Here is a 10,834-nt window from a genome sequence, read left to right as displayed (position 1 = left end):
AACCCACGTGTTGATAAGACATCAGGGAAGTGCATGAAGTGCTAGGATTTCAGGCTTACAACTTCCATAGTCCAGAAACAACAAGGAGCTTCAGCCCCTACAGAGGCCCAGAGAAAGCAAAGAGAGGCAACTCCCTCCTCCCAAAGACTAGGGCACAGGGTGTAGAGGCAAACAGGAGACAGTGATGACTCCCCACCCCCTCAGACCTCATCATCTGGAAGCATGTAAACAGGAGGAATGGGGGGAAAAAACGATACACACTCATCTTAATAATTACACAAAGTCAGAGAACACTATTTCTTTCTTTCTTTTCTTTTCTTTTCTTTTCTTTTTTCTTTTACCATAGACCAATACGGATGTCAGTACGGTTTAAAAAAAAAAAAAACCCTGAAATGTAAACACTAAGACACTTAGAAAATGGTCATGTGCTCTCTGAATTACCAGAAAAAAATTTTAAAAAGAAAAATGTGGTCTGTATGATAAAAAGATAGCAGGAAAGAAAGGAAGGATGAAACAAATCAAACAAGCATTAGTGCAATTGTTTTAAGTCCAAACAAGACAATAGAAAAATAAAAAGGTAAGTGAGTTACACACCCGTAAAAAGAGAGATTTTTCAAGTCAAGGCAAAAGCCTCAAATCCAAAGTATCTGTTGTCCGTTTGAGACACACTTTAAAAAATGAACTAAAAAAAATTTCAAATCCAAGGAATGGGCACAGATAAGTAGGAAGGCCTCAATTTTCATGCATTTGGCTTTCAGGCAATCCACACTATCATGCACTGACATCTCAAAAACCACAAAATTTATGCAACAGTTGACTGCCAGCAATCAACTCCCCATCAATGGCACCCCCAGTTTTGCATATACAGCAATTTGTTCGATTTGTGCAATTGCCTAAATATCTCATTGCAGAAGCTTCCAAAGGATATTCTAAGGGGCGCCTGGGGTCCCCCATGCTTCTCTTGGAATGATGCCCACAGCTTGAGTTCACTGCCCAGCTCCAAATAGGGCAGTGCTGATTTGATCTACTTTACTTATTGGGCTTCTGGGTAATATGTGGTCTGAATAAAGCAGTTGGCTGCATTTGAGAACCAGTATTTAATTACAGTTTGCTCTTATTGTTTTGTAAAAATAAGTGAAAATGGAAAAAATAAAATTGCTGATATCTGTGGTAAAAGCATAGATGTCATATATACTTAAGAAATTAAGATGAAGATGGAAATCGTTAGGCAGGCCCAATATGGCCAATCTCTAGCCTTGGTAGTTGTATTTAAGGCAGTCAACTATTTGTTTGAAAAGAACAAAATTAAAAAACATCTGTGGAATGCTAGAAATTGCCTAGAAATGTGCAGAATATTGAGCTCTCAAGGAGCAGAATACTTGGGAACATGCAAGTCTCTGGTTCAACTTCCAAAAAACAGTTTGCCTTGAATACAGACTTCCAGAAACAATTACATGGGAGTGTAGGGCAACCTAACTCAGGAACACAAAGGAAAATCAAGCAGAGGTGCCTCTGCAATCAATTTCAAGTACCCGAGAGCAAAATCATTAAACAGGTTGATAAAAACCACCTCTCAGGGGTGGAAGGTACAATCCACAACAATGATATAACATTCACAAACATTTACATTAGGAATAAAATAGCATCCAAAGGAAATGAGGGAACAGATAGAAACAGTTTTCAGGGCCCTCTCAAGTTCTAAAGACATCAAATAGGCAAAAAAGTAAATGATAAACAAATTCAGAGGCGAACAACATCATAATTAACAAAAAATGAGAAATAAAGAATAGATGCTTACTTCATCAATATTAAGTTATACTGTCCAAAAAGCTCTGACTCATGTAACAAAACAGATAAATGTTATAAACTCTTAGAATGAGATTAAGTTATGTTCATAGATCACTTCATTCTTTATGATGAAAACCCAAAAGAAGTGACTGAAAACTTAGTAAAACTAAATGTCTTTACATCAAAATCTGTACCCTATAAATGAGATGTACACCTTACTTTTGAAGGTCCATGGAATGTTTACAGAATTGATTATATAAAGCACAGAGAAGACATCCATAAATTCCCCAAATAGGATCTATATATCCACATTCTCTAGCCACAATGAAATAGAACCACAATTGAATAAAACAAGATAAGCAACGCACAACTCAAGTCAATTAGAAATTAATTTAAAAATAATCTCTACTTTTGCACATTTAATTCAGATAATCATTTCTTCTAAGAACAGAAGAAATGAAAATGCATAATTACAAATATTTTTAAAAATTTTAAAAACTACATAGTAAAACTTAAGCAGTCAACATTGCAAGCAGAGGCAAATTCATACCATGAAATGTTTTCATTATTTAAGAAGAGTAACATAAGGAATATATGGACAGACCCACAACACAAGGTTCAGGAAAAGCAGAAGGAAGGAATCAATAAAGATAAAGGCAGATACTGTTGAATTTGAACACACACACACACAAACAGTTGAATTGATAAATAATTCCAAAAACGAATTTTTTTGAAAACCTCTAATAGGAACACTCCTCTAGCTCATCTAATAAAAAAGAGATAAAGTACACATACACAAAATTAAGAATGACAAAGGTGATATAACCACAGAAATGGATCTGAAAGTTATAAAAATACTATTTATAGCTCTATGCTAAGAAGTTTTTAAATTTCAGAAAAATCTATTATTTTCTAGGATTAATAATAGGTTTTAAAAATCACTGAGCACTCACTATGTGCCAGACAAAGTGCAAGGTACTTTATCTCTTTGATCCTTACAGTGGCCCTCTTAGCTACAGGCTCTCATTTTAATCATTTAACAACTGAGGAAACTAAGAATTAGGAAGGAGACATGGTTTTCCCAAGGTCACAAGGGAAATGACAGAGCAAGAATTTGAACCCAAGTTGTCTGACTCCAATACGTGTACATTTAAATGCTGAGCTGTATTATAAAAAAGAAGCATATATTCTACAGATGCAAAAAATAGGAAGAATCCAATAAATACAGAAGAAATAGGACAAGTTGTCAAAGGATTATCCCAGGAGAGTTATATGGGTGAGTTCTTTCAAGCTTTCATGGAATAGATCATTCAAATGATGTATATATGGTACAGAATACAGAAAAAGATGGAATGCTCCCTAATTCATTTTACAAAGCCAGCATAACTTTGATACCAAAACCAACAAAAAAATAAATTTGAAAAGTCCTAAGTGAAATCCTAACAAATCATGTGGTATATTAAAGAACATACTCCATAACTAGGTAGAATTTGATCCGAAAAATGTTTCAAAGTTATGAAACATTATTATAATTCATTGCATCAACAAGTCAACACAAATATCTCCATATATTAATCAAGAAAGCATTTCATAAAGTTCTAAATCCATTCCTGATTTTAAAGTCATATATGAACTAAAATGAAATACTTCATTAACATTATGAAAAACATATACCTGAAATATTTGTTATCATACTTAACAGTGAACGAGAAACAAGATGAAGATTTCTATTTTCAACAATTTAATGTTTTGGAAGATCTAGCCAATGCTATAAGACAAGAAAGAGAAATAGAGGAGATTAAAATATCGGAAAAGGGGCAAAATTTGTATTATATAGAAGTGAATGACTTTTTACCTAGAAGTTCCAAAACATTCAACTAAAAGCTTGTAGAAAAATGAAAGAATTCAAGGAGACATCCAATAACAATAAATATGCAATCTCTTCCCTACATGCTACTAGTAACCAGTTAGAAAATATAAGGAACAAATTCACAATAGAAACATGTAAGCAATATTTAATTCCTCAAAATAAACTTAAAGATGAATTGTGAATTTGTCAAATTTGACAGTTGTGAAATATATATATATATACTATATATATATTACTTTGAAAGATTTTACAAAGCCCACGTATCAAAAATTACAAATTCTCTTTAATTTACAATTTTATGAAATTCCACAGAAAAACTATAAAAATGTCTTTAACTTCCCAATATCACTAAAATTCATCTAGAAAAATAAACAAGTGAGACTAATGAAGAAAATATTGAGATATGTGAATGAAAGACTATTGCTACCAAATAATAATACATATTATAGCAATATTGTATTAAAACAAAGCAATACTAGCATAAGAATAAACAGATTGATTGAATAATAGAAATCCACAGCAAGAACATAAACTATAAAAGTATCTACCATGTGGTAAATATGGAAACAGAACATATAGTTATTTCTTACAATAAATAAATGATTAAAGATTCAAATATAAAAGATGAAATCATGAAAGAACTAGAAAAATTAAAAGTGCCTATGTAAGCTCAGGGTGGGCAAGGCTTTTCTAAGGAAAAAGAAAGCATAAGGAAATATTGCTGATAGATTTTTAGAACATAAAAATGTTTTAAATTAAAAAAAATGAAAAACCCCATGAGTAAAATGGAATGGCAAATGAAAACAGCAAGGGGGTGAGGTGGGGGGGGCATCAGTAATACGTGATAGAAAAAGTTACTGTTCTTATTTTAAAAGTCTTCTGAAATAAAAATAAAACAGGAACACACTAATAGAGAAAAATGAGTAAATGACTTTTAGTTCAATATGGTGAATTAATAAATACAGATGCTCACCTGCCTTCCCCTTAAAGATGTGTTAAATGGGGGTGAAGAGATTTTCATTTTGAGATAAGCACACAGGCACAAAGACAGGAAGACAAGAGTGGAAACTGATTCAGAAATGGGAAAATCAAACTTAAACTGGCTCTGAGGACAGTTGAAATAAAATCTAGTGTATTCCATGGGACCCACAGAAGTCTCAGGAATTGATGGCACCAGGTGCCTCGATGTGAAAGGGAAATCTAAGCCTAAATAGGATGAATTGACTGAAAGTCTGTTTAAGAAGGAGGCAGGTCCCCAAATCCTCACCCACAGTACAGACCCTTCCCTGATCCTGAGGGAAGAATGAAAATGTGTTACAACAGAGAAAATAATGCAGAGGTGACTGACACAGAAACACCATGCATAGCTGAGGGTAAGAGTTCTAAATTAAGAAAAGAAAGAAGGGAAAAAATTTTAAGCTGGATGTCAAGACCCCATCCCCTGTCTTCCTCCTCAAACCTCCCAGGGCACTGGCAGCCAGATATACTCTAGACCAGAAACTTAAAAAAAAATCTTCTTTGGAGCATCTAAGCAGTCCAAAAGAAAGAGTTTAACTAAACATGGGGTGCACTAGGCAGCTCATGCTACAGTAGAGCCCACAACTCACAAGTCCAAACTAGATCCTCAGTTTGAATGCTGAGAGCTTCCAAACAGCTCATTAGTGGATTTGTGTGTGTGTGTGTGTGTGTGTGTGTGTGTGTGCATCTACATCTATACAATGATCTGTATCACTAGAGAGTTGAGAAAAGCATATAACATGGAAGTCAGAGACACATATGCTTGGAGACTCCATAGGAAGACGAAAATTTCAGCAAAGTTACCATTAATATTATCAGGGATATCAAATATTATCAGGAATATCAAATCAATCACATCCATGAAACAAAATGTTATAAAATAATATTTAGAGTATAATAAAAGATCTGGCGTGTAAGAGATTGTGGAAATGAGAATAGGTTAAAAAATAAAGACAGAGAAATTGCTCAGAAAGAGAACAAAAAAAAAAAATCAAGGGTTGAAATCAGAGGGAAAAAAATGTGGGAAAATATAAGAGAACCAGTCAAAGAGATCCAACATACAAAATATAAAAGTTCTAGAGAAACAGATGGAAGTAAGTTATCCAAAGATTGTTCAAAAAATACGTCTACAGTAAGTTTCAGATCAAAAGAGCCTAGCAGGGATGCGTAGGTGGCTCAGTGGTTGAGTGCCTGCCTTCCTGGAGTTTCAGGATCAAGTCCTGCATTGGGCTCCTGCATGGAGCCTGCTTCTCCTCCCTCTGCCTATGTCTCTGCCTCTTTATGTATCTCTCATGAATAAATAAATAAAATCTTTTTTTAAAAAAAGGGGGCCTAGCAGAATGGATGAACATAGATCCATATCAAGATGCATATGCATGAAATTTAAAACACTAGAAGACAATGAGAAAATCCTACATATTCCAGAAAGGGAGAAAACAAAGATCACATCCAAGGGATGGGGAATCACAAAGGTTTCAGACTTCTCACCACCAGCACTAGAAGTTAGAAGACAATTATTTATGCTGTTTCAAAATCTGAGGGGAAGAAAGATGACCGACCAGAATTCTATACCCAGCCAAACTATCCATGTCATTGTGAAGCAGACATTCTTTTCAGATGAGAAAAGTCTTCAAAAATTTACCTCCTCTGAACCCTTTCTGACATAACTGCTAGAGGATGCACTCTAGCAAAACAGAAGAGTAAATGAAAAAGATAACCCAGGATTTATGAAATCAGGGATCCACCCAAGGAGAGAGGATCAAGGGAATCCCTGGGAAGAGAATGAGAGCCCAACCATGAAGCTCAACCAATCCAGAACAGAATAAGCAAGAGGGCCCCAGGAAGAGATTTCTTCAGAAAGACAAAACACACGTGTATTTTTTATTTGTATTTGAATGTATTGAGAGGCTTGGAATAAATCTGTGATAAGTTCACTTAAAACTAACCAAAGAAACAAACACCCAGATAATTATTAATTCCAAAGAAAACAAAAAGTTTAGAAGGAGAGGTAAATGATCATAATGCTGCTGCTCGGCTGTCAAGAGTGTTTCCATGGTTATAATAATGTAAACACTGAATACTGACTAAATCAAAAATATAAATCAAATATATGAGGAAGATAGGGTAGAGGTATGCTCGTGGATGGTGAGGCCAAAGACTCATGTTCTGTGGTTGAAAAATCAAGATAACACCCAAGCTTAAAAATAACTTGAAAAGTAGAAAAACAAGAACGTTACTTAAAAAAAATGTATATAAATGTCAAAAGAATGAGTTAAAAGAGTCAAAAGCAGGAGCAGGGCATGGGGCCAGGGTTGGGGGTGGGGGTACTGGTACTTCTACAACGGGCCTATAGAACTATTTGACTCTTAAAATGATATAAATGCAGGACTTTTACAAAAATAAAACTCAGAGAAAGATGAAAAATGCAAGGAACCTGAACTGGCAGTTCAGATACTAACCCAGTAAAGATATGGGGGAAATGCTATGATCACAGGTAATGAAAGAACTGACAATGATGGGTGTTAACAAATTGGCAAATGTCAAAACCTCGATAATTCCCATGGAAACAGGCACTTAAACTAATTCTGAGATTGCAAATTGGTACAAAGTTTAAGGAGGGCAAGTTGGTCATAAAATGCTCACATCTCTGGCATGGCCATTCTACTTTCAAAATGAACTTCCGAATACATTGGACACATATGTGAGATGAATGAAGATGCTCACCCCAACTTACACAATCCAACTGTGATAATTATTTAAATATCTGATAAGAGAGGACCTATTAAATCAGTTAGTGGATAGTAAATTGCTAGAATGCTCCATAACCACTAAAACATCACAAGCTAGAAAATTACTTACTGGCATGGGAAGATATTCAAGATACAGAGTTAAGTGAAAAAAATAGCATGACAATAATGAACCCAATCGAAAATATACATACATGATATTGTGTATAAAAACACACGCACACAACCACACACGCACTCACATCCATGTGCACGCACCACTCGTGTAGGTTACAGCGGAAAACAAAAGACCAGAGGGCGGTCATTAAAATACTGGCAGTGTTCAACTTTGCATGATTGGGATGAGGGTAATTCCTATTTTTCACTTTATTGTTTTTAGTATTGTACAAGCTTTTACAATAAACATGTTTTTCATTTGTAATGAGAAAAAATACTATTTTTTGGTATTATTGTATGCAATACATTTTAGTTATTAGTGTAGTGTTTTATGGGAAAAACTCACATGGCTCCATTGTTTATTGCATTTTCCATTATAGTCATGAGTTAACAAAATGCAATTTTATGCATAATTTTTAAAAGAAGACTCATTTGCTGCCAGGAGCATGAAGGTTAAGCTGAGTCCCAACTCAAGCTGCCAAAAAGGAGTCTGGTGGCCAGTCAGCTGTGAAGTGAACACGGTCCCTACCACTTGGATGGGACCAGGGACCAGGGACCAGGGACAGCTGTCTGGGGTCGACCCCTACTGGCCTCACTCCTTGCCTGCACACTCTCTAGTGCAGCCATGGGCAACTTCTAAGTGGCTTATGTGGCCAATCTGCCCTCCACGCAGAGAGGCAGCTGCCAGAAACAGCCCAGCCTCTGCCTGACAATGCCCTGGATGGGCAGTGCGTGCATTCCGGCCCCTCCGAGGCCTTTACACATGCACCGGGTCCATGTTGGATCACCTATAGTCTTCATATTACCTAGACCATGTGTGGCTCTTCATCATGGCATATATGCCTTTTAAGGTACAACCAGGAAAAAGCAGAACTCACCCAGTGAAGCAAGTGGTGCCCCCATCAAAGGTGGTGGTCCCCGGGATAACTCATGCTCAAGAAACCACTCCTCCATGGCTCCCTGTGGATGGATGACCTTCCAAGACAAAAGGGCCATGTCACAAGACCAAATCTAACCCGTATGAACATGTCTGACTCACAGGGTAGGGGTAACTGGCAAACACTCACAAAGGGTACTTGGGGAATGGCCAGCATCAGGGACACACAACAGCTGGATCAGAGCTGGCTGTTGCCCTCCAGCCACTCAGAATTACATGGGAAACAAACAGGTATGAATGCAATGTGGGAGTTCCATGCAGGGCAGATCCCGAGCACCTCTGGGTCAGAAGACCCTCCCAGAGTGACAGAAAGGACGGGGTCATACATTCAGTGTTGCAACTTTTTCCTTCAGTGGTCTATCCTGAAATTTTTCCACATAGATACTCTTGAGGAAAAAAATGTGATTTGTTTTTGTTGTTGGGTGTTTGGTGTCACGTATTGTGGTTTATCATATTTAGGTTGTTTTCCAACTTTGATCTGTGATAAAGCTCCTTGTGCTGAATATGTGTGTGATTTTCTGGTTATTTCTCCAAATTGCTGGGTTATAGAATATGAATATATCATTTTACCTTTTTTCAAAACTTTTAAATCTATAGAAAAGTTGTGAAAATAGTATATTAAATTCCCATAGTTCTTCAAAAAAGAATAAAAAAGGAAGGAGGGGTGGATGGGCATCTCAAGACGCTCAGGCTGGGCAAGGTGAAGGAGGGGAAGGAGGCAGGACAAGGAACTGTGGGGCCCGCCTCGCAGATCAGAGCCTTCAGATTCCCACCTGTTGAGTTACTGCTGTTGCTAGTATGACTATTATTGTCGGTGACCCCGAGTCCCCCCAGGAGTAAACCAAATTATCAATTATCAATTATTATTAAACTTTCATTATCTTTATTTAGCTGTGAAGGGCTTAATGCCCATCCATAAACCTTGCATAGCACCAACCCAGAGCCAGACACTAACTGACCTGCAGCCCCCTGTGCTGGGTGGCTGTTCCTATAGCTGCCAGCAGTCCTGACTCACGGGCTGAGACCCACCCCCGGCTATGCCCCGATCCTGGATTCGGAGCTGTGCTTGGGCTGCTTACTGCCTTGCCCGTTTTTGGACAGTTCTAGCCACACCATTCCTTGGCCGCTCTCCTTGCAGGGACAGAAGTGGGCTGGTCTCAACAACAGATGGATGCCCCCCAGTTAACACAGCCCCTAAGGTCATGGCAGGGGGACTTTGGGGGCAAGCGGGCATCCAGTGGGCTCTGGTAGGGAGCAAGCTCAGGTGGGCTAAGGGTGGTCCCGCCCCCACTCCCCTGATGGGCCAGGCCAGGAGCGAGCTAGCTCTACAGCCTGTACGTTCTGTGTATTTTGAAGCATGCCATTAGGGGCAACTGTCAGGAGCAGGAAGGAGTTTTCCAGACACTGAAGGGCTTTTACAAAGGTCACTTAGCTATAAAAGTTTGTTACGTTCTTTGGTCCTGATGAGCAAACCATAAACATGTACTGCCAGGCTCTTAGGACCCAAGCCTCTAACATGAAGGAGGACGGTGCCACCAATCTCCCAGGTGGGACAACAGACATCTGGGCTCTGAGTTCAAGGCACCCTTCTGCTGCACCTGTCCATCCTGTGCATTCAGGGGAGGCAACAAGCACGGGAGCTGCTGTGAGGGTGTGGGACACGCCCTAGACTTGGGGACATCGCTGGGCTCACTGTACTCATCTGAGCCTCAGTTTCCTTTTCTGCAGTGGGGGACTGATGATGCACCCTCTGTGGTACCAGGAGTCCTCAGTGAGATGCAAGGTAGCAGCACCCACCTACTGGGGCCAGCTCTGGGGGAGATGGGGGAGGGGAAAGGAGGGGTGGACGCCCTATGAGCATCTCCCTCCTTGTTTCTCTAATACCTTTCCAGTGCTTTCTAGCTCACGAAACCCCTTTATTTTGTGCCCCGCTGCCCCCCAGAGAACAGCCATCACACAGGAGGCCTCATCAGCCAACCAACACCAGCTCCCCACTTCCATTCTGCCTCTCTCTCCTCCCAGTAGGAACCCAAGTCTGCATGCAGCACGGGCCCCGGGAAGGGGTGACTGAGGAGATATGGCCCTGGGAGGAGCCAGGAGACCCACCAAGGGAAGGCCTCGGGCCAGAGGGTCCCAGGCCACTCCCATCGTCTTCTGTGGCTCGAGGGGAATGCATCCACCTTTGGGGGGCCACCCCTACACTTCGAGTATGGCTTTCCCAAGGTGGATGAGCTCCCACCACCTGCATAAACAGCCAGACCAAGGAATGTGGGCCCACGGCTCACCAGGGTACAAAATATTTGGATAGGTGACGTGCAG

The sequence above is a fragment of the Canis lupus genome, chromosome 8 (genome assembly GCF_003254725.2).
Source record: "Canis lupus dingo isolate Sandy chromosome 8, ASM325472v2, whole genome shotgun sequence".
Classification (NCBI taxonomy): Eukaryota; Metazoa; Chordata; class Mammalia; order Carnivora; family Canidae; genus Canis; species Canis lupus.
The sequence above is the reverse complement of the archived record's forward strand: the minus strand, read 5'-3'. Positions refer to the sequence as shown.